The sequence below is a fragment of the Manacus vitellinus genome, unplaced genomic scaffold (assembly GCF_001715985.3).
Source record: "Manacus vitellinus isolate BGI_N305 unplaced genomic scaffold, ASM171598v3 scaffold_2_pilon, whole genome shotgun sequence".
NCBI classification, from domain to species: domain Eukaryota; kingdom Metazoa; phylum Chordata; class Aves; order Passeriformes; family Pipridae; genus Manacus; species Manacus vitellinus.
The window spans coordinates 2327916-2348988 of NW_021940208.1; the positions used below are offsets into that span (position 1 = coordinate 2327916).

The following is a 21073-nucleotide window of genomic DNA, read 5'->3' on the forward strand; positions in this document are numbered from 1 at the left end:
TATCCACTTAAAATGTCAAAAATATTGAGTGCCCTGACTAGCATGGCTGGGTTATTAGTAAATACGAATCACCAGAATTTGCAAGTTTGTTGGGCAAATTTTTGGTCTTAACAACATGTTTCTCAGCTGACAATCTAGGTGGATATTTTTAAGGCTGATGTCATTCTTTGGATTTTTATGATGACTGCAGAAGGTTTAAGAGGAGTTTACGTCTGTCTGTAAGATGTGGCTTACTTTTATCCTGGAAAAGAGGTTGGAGAACTTGCAAAAGTCTCACAAAATGTGAACAAAAGATGAGTCTTAGCAGGACAAAGCATTTTGTCCACTGTTTAAGCTAGAATTTTATTTTATTTCTGTTATTGCTACCCATTAACTCCAACTTCTGACACAAATCCCAAAGAAAACCATATCTGTTCCAGATTCCATGCCTTATATTGTTTTTGCTGAAAATGATGAAAAATTCTCTGCTGCCACAAAGAAGAAAGCTGATTTCCAGATTTTTAAAAGTTAAACCACAATCAAACAAATTGCCAAACAAATAGATTGCGATGCCTCTAAAAATACCCAAGTGAAACTATCTCTGTCTCAGATGCCTGGTTCCTATACTGTTAAAACCAGGACAGGTTATCTTTCTACACTGTATCGCTGTGAGAAGATCAGTGGTACTGTGTGTGTGAAATTTGCCCACAACTGCAATCTTATCTTTATTTAATAATTGGCCAACTGAGACCATGCTTGGTTGCTCTTAACATCAGTGATTCTGCTGAAGGGACTAAATAAACAGTTAAATGCTCAAAAGTGCTCATCCATAGCAAAACATCCCAATAGTCAGAATTACTTCAGCTTTACCGTAGCAGAAATGGAGTCAGAGACTTGTCCTGTATAATTCTCATCCTGTTAATACAAGTTCACTGAAGACAGCAGCTTCTGCCTCCAAATGCAGAATGGAAATAAAACAGAAATCTAAACTTCATGGTGTTTTTCAGACTATGTGTTTGGCTTGTAGTGGTGAGCCTCATGTCTGTACTCCACTCTGGTGACACCCTGTCTGAAGTACTATGTCCAGCCCTGGAGTCCTCAGTGGAGAAAGACATGACCATGTTGGAGTGGGACCAGAGGAGGGCCACAAAAGTTATCAGAGGGCTGGAGCACCTCTCCTGTAAGGAGAGGCTGAGAGAAGGGGTTGTTCTGCCTTCAAAGAGACTTTATTGCAGCCTTCCAGTAAAAGGGGGCTTAGGAGAAAGATGGAGAGAGACGTGACAAGGGCATGTAGTGCAGGACCAGAAGAAATGGCTTTAAACTGAGAGAGGGAGGGTTTAGATTAGATATTTGGAAAAAATTCTTTACTGGGAGAGTGATGAGGCACTGGCATAGATTGCTGCAGAGAGCCGGTAGATTCCCTATCCCTGGAAACATTCAAGGTCAGGTTGGATGGGGCTGTGAGCAATGTGCTTAGTGGAAGATGTCCCTGCTCATGGCAGGGGAGTTGGAACTCAATGGTCTTTTAAGATCCCTTCCCACCCAAACCATTCTATGATTCTATGATTGTACAACCTGTTCAGTAGATGCCAAATCCACTCCTTAGAAAAAAGTCAAACTGTTGCCATGCTCCACCACTACAGCCTGCTCCTGTAAAGCCACTTTGGAGTGATCCTGTATCTACCACAAAGCTAGAAAGGCTTAAGAGCATTTTTATCAATCAAACTCTTGTTTGTTAAGTAGTAAATTCAGTGGACCAGATTGTTTCAGTTCCAGCTCCAGTGGGTACAGCTGCTATTTGATCTTGGCATTTTAATTTCAAGCCTTGTTTTATCCATGTGGTGACATTTTTTTGTTTATTTGCAAAGAGCCCTTGTGAACACATCCACTGCTCCATTTGTGGGTAATTTCATGGTGTTCAAATACCTTAGTTTTTAATCCTCCTCTCACTGCAGCATGGGAAACTACAGAAAGCTGGTTCCACTTCTGACATACTGAGCAGGCACAGTCCACATCTGGGTTTGACTTCTTTTGATGACATTCAAGAAATTCCATTGCTAAAGGACTTCTGCAAGGAAATGGAGAAAAAAGTCAACATTTCATAATGCCTTGGTTTGGATGTCTTGGACCAGGGGAGCTCGTCAGAAATACTGTCTTTATTATACACGACATACTCAGATTCTTTGAGCTCCACTGATTTTTGGACCTACAGGGGTGACACAGGTGCGTCTCCTCTAAAAAGCTCAAGCCCAAGAGCAACTACAGCCAGTTTGGCCTCTAGCATAAATTAAAGCAAAGTCAGAGAGACATCAGCTCTGCTGCTCATTATTAGAGTAATACAACCTTACAAATGAATTTCAAATTTGCCTTTAAAAGAGTATTTATAAAGAGCATAATCTCATTCAAGTGGTATAAGAACATGTTGATAATAGCCTCTATACATTCTGTAGGATGAAAACAACTGATTAAATATCTTATACAAACATGCTCATAGCTTTGTTGTTTATCCATTGCAGAGCTAAAAAAATACTGTGCAAGAATTCACTTTAAATATTTCATTAACCTTCTTGACTCTGACCCACACGAGGACACATGCCAAGAAAGTAACAATGTATTTACATAGCAAGTACATGTCTATCCCAGTAATTTCTGAGCAGAGAACAAATAAATGTGGATTTTCCAGCTGTACCAGCTGAGGAAATTACAGACCCTCCTCCGTAAAACACTTAGCATCTTGTTAATTTTAATAGCTCCCAGGAAAAGCTTGAAGCAAAATAAATGACCCTTTCCCTTAATGAGAAGTTAGGGGCAGCAAATGAGCAAATTTGCATATGGGAAATACTTACTATTCACTAGCACTAAATGTTTCCTGTTCAAATTGGCAACAGAGAAGAATCTAATTCTCTGTAATGTTTTATTGAGGAGCTAGAAAGTTAATGGGGGAGGGAAGATACTACTCATGTCTACCTCAGGAAATAAGCTAAAGTCAGCATTGATAATTCTGCTGAAGCGCTCCAAATTTCCATAATAAATGCATTCTTATTTGCTTGCCTGAATCCACATCTAAATAAGACAGGTCTGAGGAGGGTTCAGGATTATTGCGCGTAGATTCTGATAATACAAACAAGTTTGCAGGGTCTTTTAAAACGTACATAATAACTATAAGGTCAAAGAATAACTTTGCCAAGATTTTCAAAAGAGTCTATGATTTTTGTTACTGCCCATTTACACTGAGACAACTGAAAAAGACTCAGTTTTACAGATGAGGAGCACAGTTTTTCCAAAAACAGACTTTCTGAGATATTTTGTGGAGGTCACTCAAATATTAGAGACTTTAGTACACTCAGATTATCCATATCTTTGGAAAATCTTAGCCACAAGGGAAGTGGCTCCTCAATAGTGTTATAAGCTGTATGAGATAACCAGCCTGGCTTTAGTTTTCTGGCTAGCTCATAATGCAGCCCCTTCTGAAAAAAAGCAGTGAAAACAAAGTTTGCTTGAAGCATTGCACAAGACTGTAGCACTAGGGAAGCAGAAAAATCTTATATTCCTCTCACTGTGTGACAAAATCTAACCGATAATGCCCAGATGTCCTCTTTTAGTGAGGAGAAGCTTCTCTAACAGAAGCTACCTCACCATTTTGGCAGCCATCCACAGTGTGTATTTTGTGTCCAAAGTTAGAGGAAAAAAGGCTATAGAGGCAAATGATTTTGCAGGAAGATTGACATGAAAAAAAAGAGGTCAGAGTATTTTTAACAGGAGCAAATATTTTGCACATTTTACCTTCAAAGGGCTGACTGAGGCTTTTGTTTAGTTTCTTTTGTACTTTGGCTACATCCCAGTGTATGATTTGCAGAACATGATCTGCCTTTCCTGTACCTATGGGTTTTTGGGTAGCTCAGGATTAGCATCTGTTGAAAAACATATTTTGGAGATCTCAAGGCAACATATTCAACTGCACTCACCAAAATCTTATGTTAACAAGATCAGTAGCAGTGTGTGAGTTATGTGACCCAGGGAATAGCTCATCTTGGGCACCTCATCAGTCATTAGCAGTGACTGGAAAAGCGATAGGGTTCCAACAGTGACTGAAGGTAGATACCAAATGTAAAAGCAACCAGAATTAAGTGGTTTAGGCTGGGGGGCTACCCCAACATAGCTTGGCCACTGTCCCTTTTGTCCCTGGGTCTTAGGGACTGGAATTAGCCCAGCTCTGAAACACCATCAAAGCACTCCCTCAGAAATTAAGGAGGGATGAAAAAACAGAGAAGGCAAAGAAAAGGAGAAGCCAAAGGACTACAGGGAACAATGACTGAAAAGAAGGAAAGGGATGACAACAAAAGGTTAAAAACTTAAGAGTGGAGAGGCACAAAGAGGAAAGGACTCCCAACAGTAGCAACACTCTGGTAAGCTGCTGGAACACCACTGCTATTCTGTACAAGGTCAAAAAGACAAACAAAGAGAAACCTCACAACTGGGGGGATCAGTCAAGCTCAGTCCTCCTGTTACCACAACTGACTGGCTTGGCCAAGGCCAGAAGGACGTAGGTGAGAAGGTCCCACAGTGTTGGTGGGGTCTTAGCTGGGACAAAAGTAAATAAAAATGTGAGAGGAAAAGTGCAGCCTCAAGAAGAGATTCTGTGGGAGAAGAAAGAGGGAATGCAGCCTGACAGGCCTTACCCAAATGTGTGCTAGCCCTCATCTTGCAACAAGGCATAATTATGCTTATGAGCTGCTCTGTGAACTTATTTCTGTCATAGAACCATAGAATCATAGAATGGTTTGAGTTGGAAAGGACCTTTGAATAACCTCTAGTACAAGCTCCCTGCCATGGACAGGGATGTCTTCTACTAGACCAGATTGCTCAAAGCCCTGTCCAACCTTGAACACTTCAAGAGATGGAGCAGCCACAACTTCTCTGGGCAACCTGTTCCAGTGCCTCACCACCCTTACTGTAAAAAAATTCCTTGCCTGAGTGAGATTTTTCCATTTTTTGTCTACAGTAATCAGTGGGATTAGATCAGAATATAAATTGGAAGACTGGATACCAGGCTAACTAAAATCAGTGAACAAGAAAACAGGAAGAGAAGAAGAAATATCACTCTCAGGACGGAACATGTTGGCTACTGATTCTCCTGGATATAGGAAGTGAAAGCACAGAGCTACATGAATGATGACTGGGCTCTCTTTGCATGTGTACTCAAGAGAGCTTGCCGTTGTGACCAGTACTGTTCTGGTAGTGCTGAGGAGTCAGGGATCCTGGCCACAGGGCTGTCCATGCTGTATACACCGGCAGGCCTTAGCTCTAAAGCCCACAATTAACAAGGAATAAGAAGACAGGAAACAGATGGGGAAACTTTAAAAGAAAATGATAGGTTAAGGAGGGAACATTTATCTATCTTGTCTCTGACATTTAGAAGACATCTATCACCTTGTTTTCTAAATCCCAAACAAATTTACAGAATTACAGAGTTCAGAGGAACAACGTATTTCTCTCTGCTCCTCTGGAATGACAGTGGTAGGTCAACTGAGTCTTAAAAAGGTGATGGATAGAGGCATCTCCTTCCTTTTCCAGAAACTGGAGCCTAGGACAGGCATCTGGATGGAGGAAGATCAGTTTGTGGCACAAATTTAAGTGAAAGAACACAATTTTTTTGCCATGTACTAGTTGTTTTAGAGACTCCTTCCGTTGATTTTTAAGTATAGGAGTTGCTTCATCTAACATAGAATTCATAATTCTCTTGGGAAATCCTATCCAGATCCCTCAAGCAATGCCTTGTCCTAAGGGTGAGAGGATGATACCTCTCTATCATTATGACATTCCCACTAGAATATAGTTTTCCTATTAAGTTAAAAGCCCTGTTTTGCCCCCCCACACACTTGGATTACATATCTTGTTCACTGCGAGTTACAGACTTTATGAATGCATTCCAAATTCTGTTTGATTTAATCAATTCAATTTTCTCTTTCCTAATGGATTGGCCTTTCCCTCTGTGAGCCAGGAACACTTCAGCTGCAGCAAGAGCAGGGAGGGCTCATTGGTGTTGTTAGCTAAACCAGAACAGGAATCACAGCAAACCTTCCACCATTCTGCTGTTCATGGTGTTTGTTCCCCATTCTTTACCAACAGCTCCTCCTCTCAAGGTCCACTTGAACTGAGTGAACTTTGAAGCCCTGTCACTTCATATAGCCACCTTGCTGTCCCTGTAAATATAGGCTCCTTAAAAATTCTGTGTCACTCACTGCCTCCTATTTCTGCAGTGACAAACTGGAACCTTCAGCTGAGACTGATGGAAAATTTATCTCATCACAAAGCCCCCTCTTACCTCTTTTTGTCATGTCCAGGATCTCCCAGAGACCCGATCTCCAAAGGTCATGGTAGAACTGCTTTTAACAGGCTCCAGGGAATAGTAGAAGTTTATCTCAGATTTGTCCCCACATCTTGACTTTCCTCCCCCACGTTCAGCCAGAATTTAATAAATTTGGCTCTTTTCCAAAAACAAAAACAAAGGAAAGAATATCACCTTTATTTCCATGTCTTGCTTTCTACATCAGTAGAGGAAGGGTAATAAAACACATTTGTGCAGCTCTGAGGGGTGTTGTGAGGGATAAATTAGTCTGTAACATATTCTGTAATTGTTCAAAATGCTATAATGGAAAGTGTGAGCAGCATGTGAAAAGGGGATCATCTTCAGAGCCCAAACGATGCTGAGCTGAAGCTTTACAGAAAGAACCATATTTAAGAACACCAGCACTGTGTACTGAGCTCACTTTTAATGATGATGAAAACACTGTATTGAGAAAAGCAGGGAAAAGCCACCACCTGTGCCATCCACATTGGCCTAAAGCTCTTCCTTTTCTCAAAAGAAAAATAAGTAATTGTGGAGGTGCAAGCAGTGCCTAGCTGACATGACTTTTGAGATGCAAGCAGGTATCAGGAAACCTGTTGTGCTGCTGTTACACAGCACAAACTGTGTGCTGGGTCTACGACCAGATGTGAAAGAGTCTGTGGGACTATGCAAAGGACATTAAAAGAGGCACTATCAACAGCCCAGATCTTAAAACATCATGACTCAGATTTCATTACCATAAGATTTGCTTAAAAATCGCATAATTTCCTTTAGATGGCAATTGCAGAGAGGGATTACCCTTCCTTCTAACTTCTGAGCCCTGAATTCAGAAGTCCTTTCTTTGCAAACCTGAACACTAGAAAGCTTCCAAACAAATAAACAAAAGTTGAATTTCTCCCATAACCACTCAATTCCAGAAGGTGGGCTTTAATGTAAAATGCAAAGAATTATAGATGTCAACAACAGAGCTATCAGCTTGGGAAAGTATCCTCTGTTCTTGGCAAAGGCTTCCTGCAGGTGGCAAGTTTGAGCTCTGGTCTGTCTTTCTCGCAAGGCACAGAAAGGGGCAGGTTGAGGAAGGACACCTGTCACAATATGAACCCTCAGGTGCACCAAGGAGTATTACAAAGGTATAAAGGCTGCGTCAATCTCCTGATTTGCTGAGCAAGTGACTTCAGAAATGGGTCTGGCTTCTCTCTGTCCTCACATTTTTGAGTCATTAGTCAGCATGTCTGTGGCTCAGTTATTTTCCTGCTACATGAACAGCAATATTTACAGCGCCCAGAAACAGACTGAGGTGGCAAGACATCCCAGTAGTCTGAAAGCCAAAGAGCTTAGCTGGCTCCATAATTACAGTTTAAAATACTTGCAGTCACATCTGGAGAGCAAAGCAGGATAGGTATTCTCTTCCCCCTTCCTCCTCCTTTCCATGTGAAAGGTATGGCACTATGATGCACTGTCTGAGGGCTAAGGTCATGTTTGCTTTGATCCGATAACAAATTGTCTAATAATAGCTGGTTGGCATTCAAGGAAAAACCTGCTTGTTTTAACTTGTGGTTTATCATCAGAAGTGGAAACAAAGATTACTTCTTTTCAGGGACATGCAAAAGGAAGGACAATTTGCAGGAGACAAATTCCAGACAACTGGCCCACCCTGCAGCAACAACAGAATAAACTCCAGATTTTGATATAGCTTCCAGCCACATCTTGGATAGGAAATTTTGATGGTTTTGAGGTGGTATGGGCTTGAATTCCAGCAAGACACACAGTATCTATTCTTAATTCTGCTACAGGTTTACTTTGCAACTTCTTGTTAGTTTCTAGAGAGGAACTGAAGAGTTCTATCTTACTTAAAATAAATTCCAGCACATATCACCTTTGGCAAGCTTCTGTATGGAGATAATAATGTTTACTCCTTAGCTTTACAAGGTTATTTGGGCTGTTATTACAACTGTAGTACTTTGACCATGTAGATGCTGCGTTGTCATAATTTTCTCTCCTGCACTCTGTTATGCCTAAAGCAGGACTTTGAGATTTATAGGTCTCTCAGTCATCCTTCTTTCCTGGGTGTCAAAGACACCAAAAAATCATGCTTGCCTGTGACAAAAGCTTGTGAGTGAATATTAAATACAGCCGGGGTTTTGACACCTTTTTGGAGCTTGTTATTACATCACTAAAAGAAAAGGTAATGTGGCTAGAGGCCATAGATGAAGGATGCATAATTTATCACCTGCCCTGTGGGTACCAATGGCACTCACAGAATCATCTTCTTGGAAAAGCTGTACCTCTGACACCACTGAGTTTATTTCAGAATCAATATTATCAAGGAACTATTATTTCCTCCTTCAGAGGCAGGTTTTTACTGCACATAAATATACTTCAAATTTTGTCAACTTCAGAAATGTAGCTCATATTTTATTGCTTGGAATAAAATGCTATTTTCAGCATTAATATCTTCACTAAGTCAAGGTGTACATTTACCTTGTGACTACAAACTCTCTCTGATGCCAGTACACAACTCCTATACAGCCCCTTGGATCTAGGCAGAAATTCTGATATATAAAACACTCCTTCAGTTAAAAGGTCGCTTAAGAATTCTGGGTTTTAAATGCTTCAATTCTTTCTTGCTATGTGAAACCCCCTAAAGCCTCAAATGTAGATCTCTCCCTTTCTTCCTGAGTAGAAGTCCTGTTGCTTTTCTTAGTCATTTTGAAAGGCTGGATTCTCACAATTTTATTTAAGAATGGAGGCAAAAGCAATGGAGTATTCTGTTTCGCATTTGTGAAATAACATTAATGAGTGGTTCAGCCACAGGGAACTGGGAAGGGAGGAGGGCTGGAAGATAAATCACAGTGATAAATTCAGTAACTGTGTTTCTCTTTTAAAATAGGCTTGCTATAGTTTCAAAGGACATTATTTATAGAGCACCACATGACATACCAGTTTAACAGGCAAGACAAATAGAAAGTTTCAGTCTCAAAGCATGGTTCAATATTTTGTCACTGGACTGCCAAAGACCTATGGTTTTCATATCCCTAAACTCCCACTCTTGCCCGTACATTCCCACTTCTCATCGCCTTTACTCTCCCGACTTTGGAGCCACATCACAAACTGGAACAGGAAACTCTGATGCAAGTGAAAAAGTAACTCTGCAAAAAAAGTGTTGATAAAACACCAGTGGTATTTTTTGGTCAGATTAGTTCCCTGGTCAGATTCATCACCCAGCAGCACAAACACTGCATGAACAAGGGCAGTGCATGAGGTAGAGGTAGCTGCAGTGGCAGGAGAAGAGGAGTGTCACATTGTCTGCTTAAGCAATGCCACAAGCTGATTATTAAACTGGTCTTCTGGTGCCTTCACCACAAGGGTCTGAGGACATGCTTCACTTTGGACATGGTGAGTCATTCCCTTCGCTAAATGGCACTATTCACAGCAAAGAAAGACTAAGGTTTCCCCCGTTCTTGTGATCTTTGTGGGAGCCTGGAGTCATGTTACCCATGTGAGAATCTCACCACCCCTCTGGAAAGATCAGTTTAATCTGAATCTCTCCTGACTGTGGAGGAAAAAGGCACGAAAGTCAGATCCTAACAGCTCAAAACGTTGGAAGCTAAGAGAAGAATCTTACGCTCATAACAGCAAAAATGTAATGACTCCACTGCCCTTTCTAATGCAAATGTATGGCCTTTGTTAACTATTTTGTTTGATGTTCATTAAGGGAAAAGCATCTTTCAATACATCCTACTTTAAAAAGCATGTCCCAAGAAGAGAGCAAAAGAGTGTAGGTCAAGATTAGGGCCACGAGAAAACTAAGGGGCAAACAATTTTGGGTGGAAGGTAAGGGGGGAGAGGGAAGGAAGAGAAAGGCATAGGAAGCAAGGACAAGAGGGAAGAACTGTCAGGAAGGATACAGAAGACCTTAGAATATGTTTAGTCCATACAGTGAACAAACTAGCTGGGTTGCAGTACACACTGTAGGTGTTCTCACTCAGCAATCCCTCTCATTACTGCACCTACCTGCTGTAGTGTGCTCTGTAGGTGTAGCCTGAATTGTATTGGCATTGTAAAGACCTCTGGGAAGGTGCAGGAGGTGAGGGGAGACCAAAGGCAGGCACTGGGCAGAAGATAATATCTTGCTGAGCAGGTGAGATAGATGGTTCTTCTGTCTGGTTTCAGCTAGATTATGGGGAACATGAGAGTTTGAGAGACTCATTAGAATTTCTTTTCCAGTATTTTGTCATGCATGGGCCATCCAAGCATCACAGCTAGACATTCACAAGTTCTGACCAATGGAACTGTTTAATTAAACAGGGAGTTGCTTCAACATGATGCTGTGCAAACTCCATTTTCAATCATTAAAGCTTCTTCTGTTCCTGTGCTACAGCAAATGTCCTTGCAGCTTCTTAGGGCTCAGAGAAGTGTCGGCATAGTTCTAAGGTAGAGCATGTGACTCCTGAGACTTGTGTCCTGTATGGGATCAAAGTTCTGTCAAAAGCCCTGTACACATGGGAAATCCTCTTCATAATTAGCATTTATGTAACAACTTCTTTACTGGCCAAACACATGTTTACATTCCTCCAGTTTGTTTTTTTAAGAGACAGTGCTGGCCAGATGTTTTTGCAGGAGCTCTAGAATTATGTCTTTGTTTTCAACACTGCTCCTTCTACTCATACAAAGTCTCTAAGGGGACAAATGCTCCCACATATCCCTTTGTGTACCAAAGAACCTGGATGCATTCTGCTTTTGCGGACGGTATGTATCAGGGACAAGTGACAGAGGGCCTGTGGGGTGACTGAGCCATCCTACCTCCTCCCACCAAAGGGATATGGTGTCAGTGTAGAAAAGAGATCTGAGGATCTTCATGGAAGGATGCCCACCAATTGTGTCTCACCTAAAGAGGTCACAGCTCTGTGGAGTGTCCTGCAAAGTGAATAACTGGCCTTGACTTGAGGAAAGGTTAGATTTCTGCATCACCCTTTAATCTTTGGGGCCCTTCTTGTCTTTGTGCTTCCTGTCTTGGTGTTTATTGTCTGTAAAATGTGTAAGCTATAATAATCATCACGCTCTGTGACTGTAGGATACATCTTATAGACAGTCTGATGTGTGTAATCATCAAATTCCCCAAAGATGGAAGTTGGTAAAAGAGCAAGGTGTGCTCCATTTGACTTTTGAGTGATTCCTCTTCTCGTTGCAAGTTCCCCTTCAGACTGGCTCACAGCCCCATGACTATCTAGTTTACATAATTTTGGCTATAATCACAATCTCACTCAGGACTACTACAATATCATGAAGGGTCAGAAGCCCAAATTTGGGAATTATTGCCTAAGGGTGCTCCTGTTATACTGGTTTCTGAAGGAAAGTTTTTTAACAGGCAAAGCATCTGTGCAAGGAAAAGTCAGTCCTATGAAATGATGAGCTGTACTTTCTAGGAAACAAAATGACCTGGATTAGAGAAACACTAAGAGTTGTAGTCTGGGAGGCAATTTAGAAAAGTTCTTCTGGTAACTGTTTCTTCTAAAGCTATGAAATGTCATACCTGGGAATGAGGCGATCTTCTGTTTTTGAAAAAAAAATAATTCTGAGGATTGCAAAGGCCACTAAATGTAAATTTGGTAGCTGTCTGCACATAGCCCTCTAGCCCAGGGGCCAGTGTTACTCCCAAACTGAGCTGGGCTGTTTACAGAGAAGTGAATGGTGAGAGCAGCTGCCACATGAACTAATTTAATGCATATCCTCTTCACCTTACTGGCAGGAATTTGAACTGCAATTTAAAACAGTAAAACTTTGCAGGGAGGGTAACAATGCCCCTCCTCAAGGAATTTCTCCGGATTCAGTCCTCACTAGCTCAAGAAGAATCCATTTTATCTTTTAGTAACAGGACTGGTTTGAAGCCTACACCTAGTTTCATCAAAGGTTTTCTTATTGGATTTTTTGTAGGTTTTTCATGACTCCTGAGGGTATCTTTTCTTAAGGATGTGCATTTGAAAATGACAGAATTCTGCCCTTAAATTTCTGCAAGAAAGTGTCTGCTTAGGAAGACAGTGCAGTTCCATCACATACAGGCAGGAACTACATCTAGGCTAGATTTTGTAAGCACTAATAAGATGTTTACTCAGTTGATGTGTGTTTATCTTTAATAACCAATTTACCCCATGTTAATATTATACCTCTAACCTCATCAAAACCCATCTTATGCAACTGGGCACACAGAAATTAAGAAATGGTAGATTTTGACATCTTGACAATTGAAAATGTTCACTCCAGTTGAAACATCTTGAAATTTCATTTGCCATAGAAGACTGGATCCCCAAATCAACAAAACTGTTTGTAGGGGATGATGTTACTCTGTGTCACTAAGAATGCCAGGATTTGGCCAAAAGACCTTACTGATTTCAATATGTAAGTAGTTTTCCTCAAAATTTTTGTGTCACTGATAATCACTTTCTCTAGATTTTGTTTATTTCAGTAACATACAACTTTAAAACTGTGCTCTTCTGTTCCGTTAAAATATGTGGGCTAATCTCTGGTAAACCACCATATTTGATCTAATTGAACATGTTTTGGTAACATTTCGAGTTAGCCCAGTTAGTTCATGTGCCAACTATTACATTTTTTTCATTCCCCACAAAATCAGGACAAACTGTACGTCTCCTGCTGTGTCCGAAGCCGATTTGGCTAACTTTCAGCTATGTTAATTAAAGAATACAGCAATCCTATTTTTGTCTGATTTTAAAATACTACAGATATACTGCTGGCAATTTTACTTGTTTTGATGCAAAATTACTTACTTGCAAAAGAAGTTCAGTAGTTTGTCTTCCGCTATTCATTTTCACATCCATGCACAGACCCATGCTCAGACATATGCCACAAGGGTAAGAAATGTCAAAGATTTGTCAAATCCACTTTCAGGATAAGGCTTAAGAATATAGATTTTGATAAACTTTACTAAAGAAAATGTCATAGAATGGAGGAGAAGGTAAAAGAAAGAGAATAGCAATACCACGGTTAAAGACCTTTACTGAACAAAACTTGCTGCAATACCAAAAAGCTCTGTTTTGAAAAGAATGTTTCTAATGCTTCTGGACATTTAGGCTAACTATTTAAAAAATATTTACTAATACTTACTAATATAAACTAATAAAATTTATTAGCATTAAGCATTCCAGCCAACAGGCTTTAAAATATTGTGAACCTAAAAAAACCAATGATTGATATGATGTCCCAAGAATAAAAGGGTTTTGTTAATTTGAAAATAAAAGCATTAAGATCAGATAGGCAGTAAATTTGCAGTACCAACTCCCTATTCCTCACCTACACAATTTATTTCTATTCTGACTTGGTATTGCTGGCCATACTCATAGCTTTCAGGGACAAAACCTATTCTGTTTGAAGTCAGTGGGCATTTTGCCACAGATTCAATAAGAACAGAACTTGGCATCTGAAAGCATACTGTGTTTGATGAAATATGGACCTGCAGAGTATTTGATCTGTGGTTTTACCTGCCTACACTACTGTTTTCTTTACAACTACCCTTAGTAAAATGTTCTTTTTGGCATCTGGTCTTTCAGGTCAACAAGATGTTGCACAAACTCCTTATCTTCTCCTCCCTCCTCCAACTGTGTTATCTAATCTGAATAAGTTCAGTGCATCTGATATCAATTTTTGTCCTTTATCATTTGCTCGTTTTTTGGTTATAAGGGTTAAAAAACACTGGTGCACGGAATGTTCACCAGTATCTTGCTTTTGTAGTTCTTCCTAGGTTTCAGCTGTTGCAATGCATAAATTCTTTAGCAATGAACAGGCTCTCTTGAAGAATGTTACAAGTGAATATCAAGACATGCAGGGTTAGTGTTTGACTTGAGAATATCCCAGTGCAATTTCAGAGACTATAATACTTTCTTTTGGATCATTATTCCCTCTTTATTCCTCCGGTAGCAAGTACTGCCAACATGTCTGGCTTTCCATTGAAAAGGGACGCTGTAATAAAAAAGCAGGGGAGGGCTTAACTGATTAGTGAAAGCACACAGAAGTGGTCCAAAGAGAACTGGATAGGTGGATGCATTAGAAAACACGGATCCTCTACCACTTTTTGCCCCGGCATGCAGAAAAAAAGTGACCAGTAAAAATGTTGGTTATTTTGTGATCCATGGAAAGTGAATTTGTTGGCCTGCAGCCAGTAGCCAGTGGAAATATTCACATCACACAACTTCCAACACAGTGGGCGACTTATGATCTGAAGTCACAAAAGTTTGTTGCCAGAGTCACTTGTAGCTTTAAACCCATATGGATTTACCAGGAGGCTACCAAGGGAATTTTAGCATTCTTGTAGCCCCTCTCCCACTCCACTACTGTAGTCCTGACAATTGCCTTGTTCCCAGCATATCACCTCATCCCCTATCTAGCACCTCAACCCCATCTGCAAGCAGTGGGGAGTCACAGAGAAGGCACGACATGAGGCAGAACTGTGAGTGTGCATTCTCCTGCATTTGGCCCTCCACCGTGGGATCTCCCCAAGGCCGTTGAGCTGGTGAGAGGTGGGTGCTGACATTTAGTTGTGAAGGGAGCACTGCGTCCCTGCCATTCACATCTGGCCTGCAGCTGTCTCTGGCCTTGGCGGAGGAAACAAGCAGAACATACAATCCAATCACTTCTAGACGAGGGGATGTGGCTGAAGTATGTTATCAAGACAAGCCTGCACCACTGCTACTCAGGAAGTATTGCTTTTTGAGCTCCAAGAAATAAAGCTAGGAAGGATGACAGAGGAGGTGAGAACATTCATTCCAGTATTACCTGTAGTTCTTTGCTTCTCAGATCCTGAAAAGAAGGCAATTTTAAATTCCAGTTAATTTCTTTTTCTATGCATTTGCTCCATTTCGCTGAATGGAAAGCATTTTATTTTATGTGCTTGCGTTTACTGGAATGTATTAGGATAAACCCTCTATGGATTTTAAGATTCAGAGTATCTTATACACCATCAGAATGTTGGGAAGCATTTAGTTAATGTTCTTTTCAGTGCAGCAGTTTGACTTAATCAGCATGGAGTCTGCCCACGTGTAAATGCAGTCACTGACCCCTGAAACATAGAGCCAAACACCGATAGCCTGACTCACTTCAGTAGGCAAGATTCAGATCTCACATAAAGACCAGGGAGTGGGACCTACCTATACAAGGCTTGAAAGTAACTCACTGGCATAAATGGATTTATTTGTTTGAGGAGAGAACCAGGATTTACTTTTGGTGCACAGACCCAGTTATGAGAATACTTTTCACACATAGGTTTTCTTCTGGGTGAGAAGCCCCATTCAAGTCAGCATTGGCAGGACCCAGCTATTTACTCTCTATAGTTGGCATTGCCAGCATCAACATTTTTGTTTCAGCTCCACATCAAAATTCATGTGGGTGTAAAGCTTTCCCAGACACAGAGCATGAGCACATGAGCCTCAACATTAATGAGGGAATTGATTAAGCTCTGCTGCACGTATGTGTGTGCAAGAGTGTGAGCATAAGTAACAATTATAGCTCGGCAGCAGGCTGAAGTGGCTGCTCCATTGTCACCCTCAATGTTTGTTTGCTTGCAACTTTCCTTAAAAATATTCCTTTGGGATTGAAGTGTGTTCTGCTTGCCTTTGATTCAAAGGTGACTGAAGAAAATTATAGGAGCGGCTTCCAAGTTACAGGAGCCCAAAAGGAATGCAGTTCCTCCTGCACTCACCCTGCTGGCATGGTGCTTGTGAACTGGCAGGGAAGTGAAATGAATGACAGTACCGTCTCAGAAGTGCCCAGAGAAGGATTCTTATCAAATGCTGTCTCCTGCTAAGTCTCACAAGCCAGCCTGCAATGATGGGGAGAAGTATTTGGCAGCAAGGCCCTAGTTTTCAACATCAAACTAGGGGGAAGGAATGAGTAAAAGTGACACTAGCTGGGACAGGGCCACTTTTTTTTCCTGTATGATAGACAGTCTCCAGAAATTTTAGGGAAGTGTATGGGTGCATTTATCACGCTGGTAAAGCTGTGTTGTAAGGTTTGATTTTCCTTGTGCAGTATCTGAAGCAAGTTGCTGTGAGAGTGCCCACTGGCAAGAAAAAAAACACGGTATGAAAGAGCAGCAGGAGTGCATTAGGAATTCTCACTGATGGGCAATGCATGGAAGACACAGAGGACAGCAGGCCTCTTGCTCTTCAGAGGTGTCGGTGTGTGACAGTTCCACTGGGATGTGTGAACAAAATGTAAGGGAGCTTGTTTCCTTCCTCTCTCACACTGGAAGACATTTGTTGCATGCATTTGTCAGTCAGGTAAAAATCCTCCTTATAGTGTTAATGACACCATCAATTTTGCAAGGTGCAAGTCTCGTGTCAGGCCAAGGAAAAGGTGTTATAACACACAAACGAATTCAGAAGCATCATATTTTTTTCCATACCCACTTTGATACTCTCATATGGCATGGGAGCTCCTACCCAGATATTCTGCTCCTAAGTGAAGGCAGTAAAATTAGTTCTGATTGTTCCCCTCCTGTGAAATGGTACTGACTCATTTTTCTCCCTTCCTACATGCTTTTCTCAAGTCAAAATTACGTTAGCTCTCGGGCAGCTGCTTTCTTCCTTGACAAAGTCAACTTCCTTTGGGGGAACAGAACAGCAAGGGGCACTAATTACTAGATAACTGGAGCTGCATGAGAAGGTGACACAAGCTGCAGAGCTCAGAATAGTGCATATGAGGAAGGATGTTGGATATTGGCATTACAAAAGAGGAAGTGTGAAAGGAACAAAAGAAACATGAAAGCTGTCACTATTTCCAGAAAGAGGGAAGAGAATTAGGAAAGAGATCTCTGATTCACCATGGACTTCAGGAAGTTGGCTTTATCTGCAAGAACAAGACTTGGACTAGATGTGAGGACAGTGAGAAGCTTGAAGAAAAGTGGGTGATATAAGAGGACTGCAGAGCAACAGCTGGATGTTCCTGTTTCAGCAGGAAAATTCTGGATAGGCTCAAGGTGAATATTTCGATGGAAGAGGGTGACGTATTTGAAAGAGGAATGAACATGGAATAATGGTCATTAGGAAAGGAAGGAGCTGAGTAGAAAGTGTTTGAAGGATCAGAAACATAATTTCATACAAACTGGATACAAGACGAGCAAAAGGAAAACCTGTGAACAAGTGCATCTGGAACAGTGAAGAGGGGTATCAATTAAAACGTGTCCTAACTCCACTGTGGTTTTTTATTATTTTGCAATATTACAGCAGGCCTCAATAATCATTTCGCCTCCCTTTCTTCCACGCATGCAATCTGGCCACTTTGAGTACCTCTGCTGACACATGCCTGGGCTGCTTCATTTCACTGTGCCACTAACAACTGCTACTTTAACTGCAACTTTTCTACGTCCCAGTTTCTTTTTGTTTATCTTCTTAGAGGTGATACTGGAAAAAAATTCATTATTGTCCATAAAATTATTTGATGAAGTTGCTATGGTGACGCAAATTATATTGACTTCTTACTATAGTCACAGAAAAGAAATATTGGGTAAATTATTATGCTGGAGTTAAATGGGCAGATTTCTACTGGGCTGGGCAAATTTAGGCTACTCAAAAGTTCATCACTAGCCCTAGATTGCTGCATATGGTCAGTGAGTGGCCCGGTTCTAGCCATGCAGCTGCTCTGGAGTTCTACATTGCCAGAGATGCGTGAAAAAATGGACCATACAGTGGCCGTGGACACGGGCAGATGTCATAGAGAGCTACATTTGGGAAGCTGGTGTTTCCTGCTGTCTTGTTCTATATCTTATATCTCTAACTCAGATGCTAACTTCTTGGGGCTGACATCAAATTCACCTTTCCTGAAAAGTTGGGGAAAATACTATAGCCCTTAAGAGTAAATGAAACTACAGTGATCCTTGAAATGGGTCATGTGAAACATCTGGATTGTAACTGGTTTCCAAATCATTTATACAACACTGATAGACTGTTTCCCAACCTTATGGACGTGGCTTCTCTGCCTCTGCTTTCCCTTCCCATTGCATGCAATAGTATTATTCCCTTGAGCAGTTCCACTGTTCCAGCCCTATTTCAAACTTGTTCCCTCTCTGCAACTTCTCTTCCCCAGCCCTGTTCACTTCCCAGATTATGGTTGCTGGGTTTTTTTGTTTTTGTTTCTGTTAGGACATATGCCCTCATCCTTGGTAATGAGCCTGTGACAGTTTATTAGCATGTGCTCAGCTTTGTGTCTCACTGGCTTTGTGCCTCAGAAGGGCTGATTTCTAATAGGCCTGAAATTCAGCCCAAACACCTGTTTTAAATCTGAAGCCAGTTCTGATTAATAGTGCCCCAACCCACATGTCTCCTAATTGCATGCAATAGTATGAAGTGTGGAGGAAGGGCATGGATGCCAGCAGCACTGGGAACACCAAAGCACCCAGGCAGATCACAGGCATTACAGTGTGGCAGGCACCTCACCGAGTAGAAATGATAGTATTGCAAGAAAATTATATACATAATAAATTACAGAGGTCATGATGAGGCAGTGTTTTCAGTACTGCACAATACACATGGGAAGAAACAGCCCTGTCAGCTTGTTTGTCCTTCCAGGATAGCTGGATGCCAGTGAAATACTGACAATTTTGGGGAGCTTGTGAACACAAGATTCAGCATTTTCACAAAAGCTGGATCCAGATTATGGAAGAACTTTTCACAGGATAAAAGAATGTTGTTTAAGTTTGCTGCTTCACTAAATATAGGACTCCTATCTGCACTAGTTTCTCTTCAGATATATACTCCCTTCTCGAGCACACCCAGGCACACAAACAAAAACAAATGAGTTATAAACTAATCAAACTTGTTTTCTTCAGGTTGGAAAGGAAAAGAGATAATATTTTGATTTCAATTTCCAAATCTTTGGGAGGTGCTCAGATATTATCTATCACAGAGCTTAAAGCTCCTCACTGGAATGGTATCTAGTGGCTCCCAAGCAATTAAAAAGCAACAATTACAAAAATATATTTTCCCATCACTTCTATCTCCCATTTCTGCTTATGAACAAACATAACAAGCAGAATTTTTAACTGTGGAGTAAAACTGTGAGGTTTCTGTGCACATGAAGGGCTGTAAAAAAAGGCAAAATTTATTTTTGGTTTTGGACCTCTAAGACCGAGGTCACTTTTTGTTCCCTTAGGAATGAAATATTTTGTCCAAATCTGGTCTCAGTAACTCCTAGAGTCACAAGCTTCCTCTGTTTGGATAGTTTCACTGTTCCTGAAGAAAAAAATGGGCATCGTCAGAGAAGAACTGATGAAGCCTAATTTACTTAGGCCTATTCCATGGAATTTCTCCAAACAGGAACTTGGGATGTTGAAATCCAGCTCCTAGCTGGAGTTAGCATAAAAAATACCAGCAGTGTCAAAATTGTTTATATCTCTGGTTTACCATATAACCTAGAAATAATATAAAAAGATGATCACAGCAATGTATGTTGCTGTATCAGTAGTCTATAGCAGCCTCTCTGTTCTCATGGTGGGCAGCTCTATGCTAAAGCTGTCTTATGTCAGTCTGCTGCTGTATATGTCAGTGATTTATTTCCCCAGCATGGATACTTGGGACTCCAAAAGCCGTTTAGACGGAGCCAAGAAATACAAATACAAGAGTATTTTCAAAGAGCTTGGCATTATGAAGGAAGCAAGTTCTACATGTGCAAGCCCTCTTTACACACACAAGTGGCATTATATGGGTTCAGTTTTCGCCAGATGTCTTTCCTCTGACACCAGTTTTCCTTACGCATTATAAACAGATAATCCTACTTATACGTCCAGTCAAGCAGACAGAGCCGAGTATCATTTGTATACTTCTGTTCTTTAAGTTGCCTAATAAATATTTCATTGGCTTCATGGATGAGGGACAGTTACAAGACAACTCCTCGGGAAGCACTTCTGGGAGAGGAAGAACTTTTGTCTGCTGGAATCCTGTGGTTTTGCTGTGTTATTTGCTGCAGTGTGTTTGGGATGGGGGAGAAGAGCCCTGTTGTAAGGAGTAATGGAAGTTGCAGATTGGAGGGAGGCTGGAACAGCGCTTTGGCAATGCACAGTGGGAGGTGAGGACTCCAAGTAGCTGCTCCTCACTGTCCACCACTGGGATATAGGTAACCATGTTTACAGATGTGGGTATCAGGTTTGGAGAACGCACCTGAAGGAACAGTTAGCTGACTTTTATGAACAGAAACCAAGTAACTTCGTACAAAATTCCTGGCTGCCAAGGGCAGAGCCACTAAGTCCAAGAGCCCTGAGAAGTATTAGCAGAATAGCAGAACAGTGGGAGGCTAATCATGAAAGACCTGAGAACCACCAATGTTTTTATGCTGGCCGTGATGTCATTAAAGAATTTCTGCGTGACTTTAAATAAACAACCTCGAATAGAAGCCCGATAAGGAACGAAGAAGCTCCTCCGGGCCCAAATCGATGACCTGGAACCGATTTTTTTTTTTTTTCCCCCTTTACTCTTTCCCTTGCCTCAGGTGACACCGAAAGGAGTTTCCACAAAAACCTTTCAGGCTGAGAAATACAAAATTACTTCCTTCAGGGACGGACCCCCCCCCTCACACATACACACACTCGCTCGACGAAAACTTTACCCTGCGCTGAATCCAAATAGGGGCCCATCGACCCTCCCCAGGGGAGCGTGCCCAGGGAAGGGGATGCTAGAGGGAGGTGATGCCATCGGGAGGGATGCCAGACGGAGGATCCCGCCCTGGAGGGGATCCCGAGCCCTC

General features: G+C 41.3%; 1 long non-coding RNA gene across 1 annotated transcript; it reads right to left on the reverse strand.

The window, feature by feature from the left end:
* Window positions 1–1883: 1883 nt before the first annotated feature.
* LOC108639405 lies at window positions 1884–21065 on the reverse strand. The gene is made up of 2 exons (XR_001920436.2): window positions 20936–21065; window positions 1884–2047 (listed from the first exon to the last, which is right to left on the reverse strand). It is a non-coding gene; the product is annotated as an uncharacterized LOC108639405 (long non-coding RNA).
* Window positions 21066–21073: the final 8 nt, after the last annotated feature.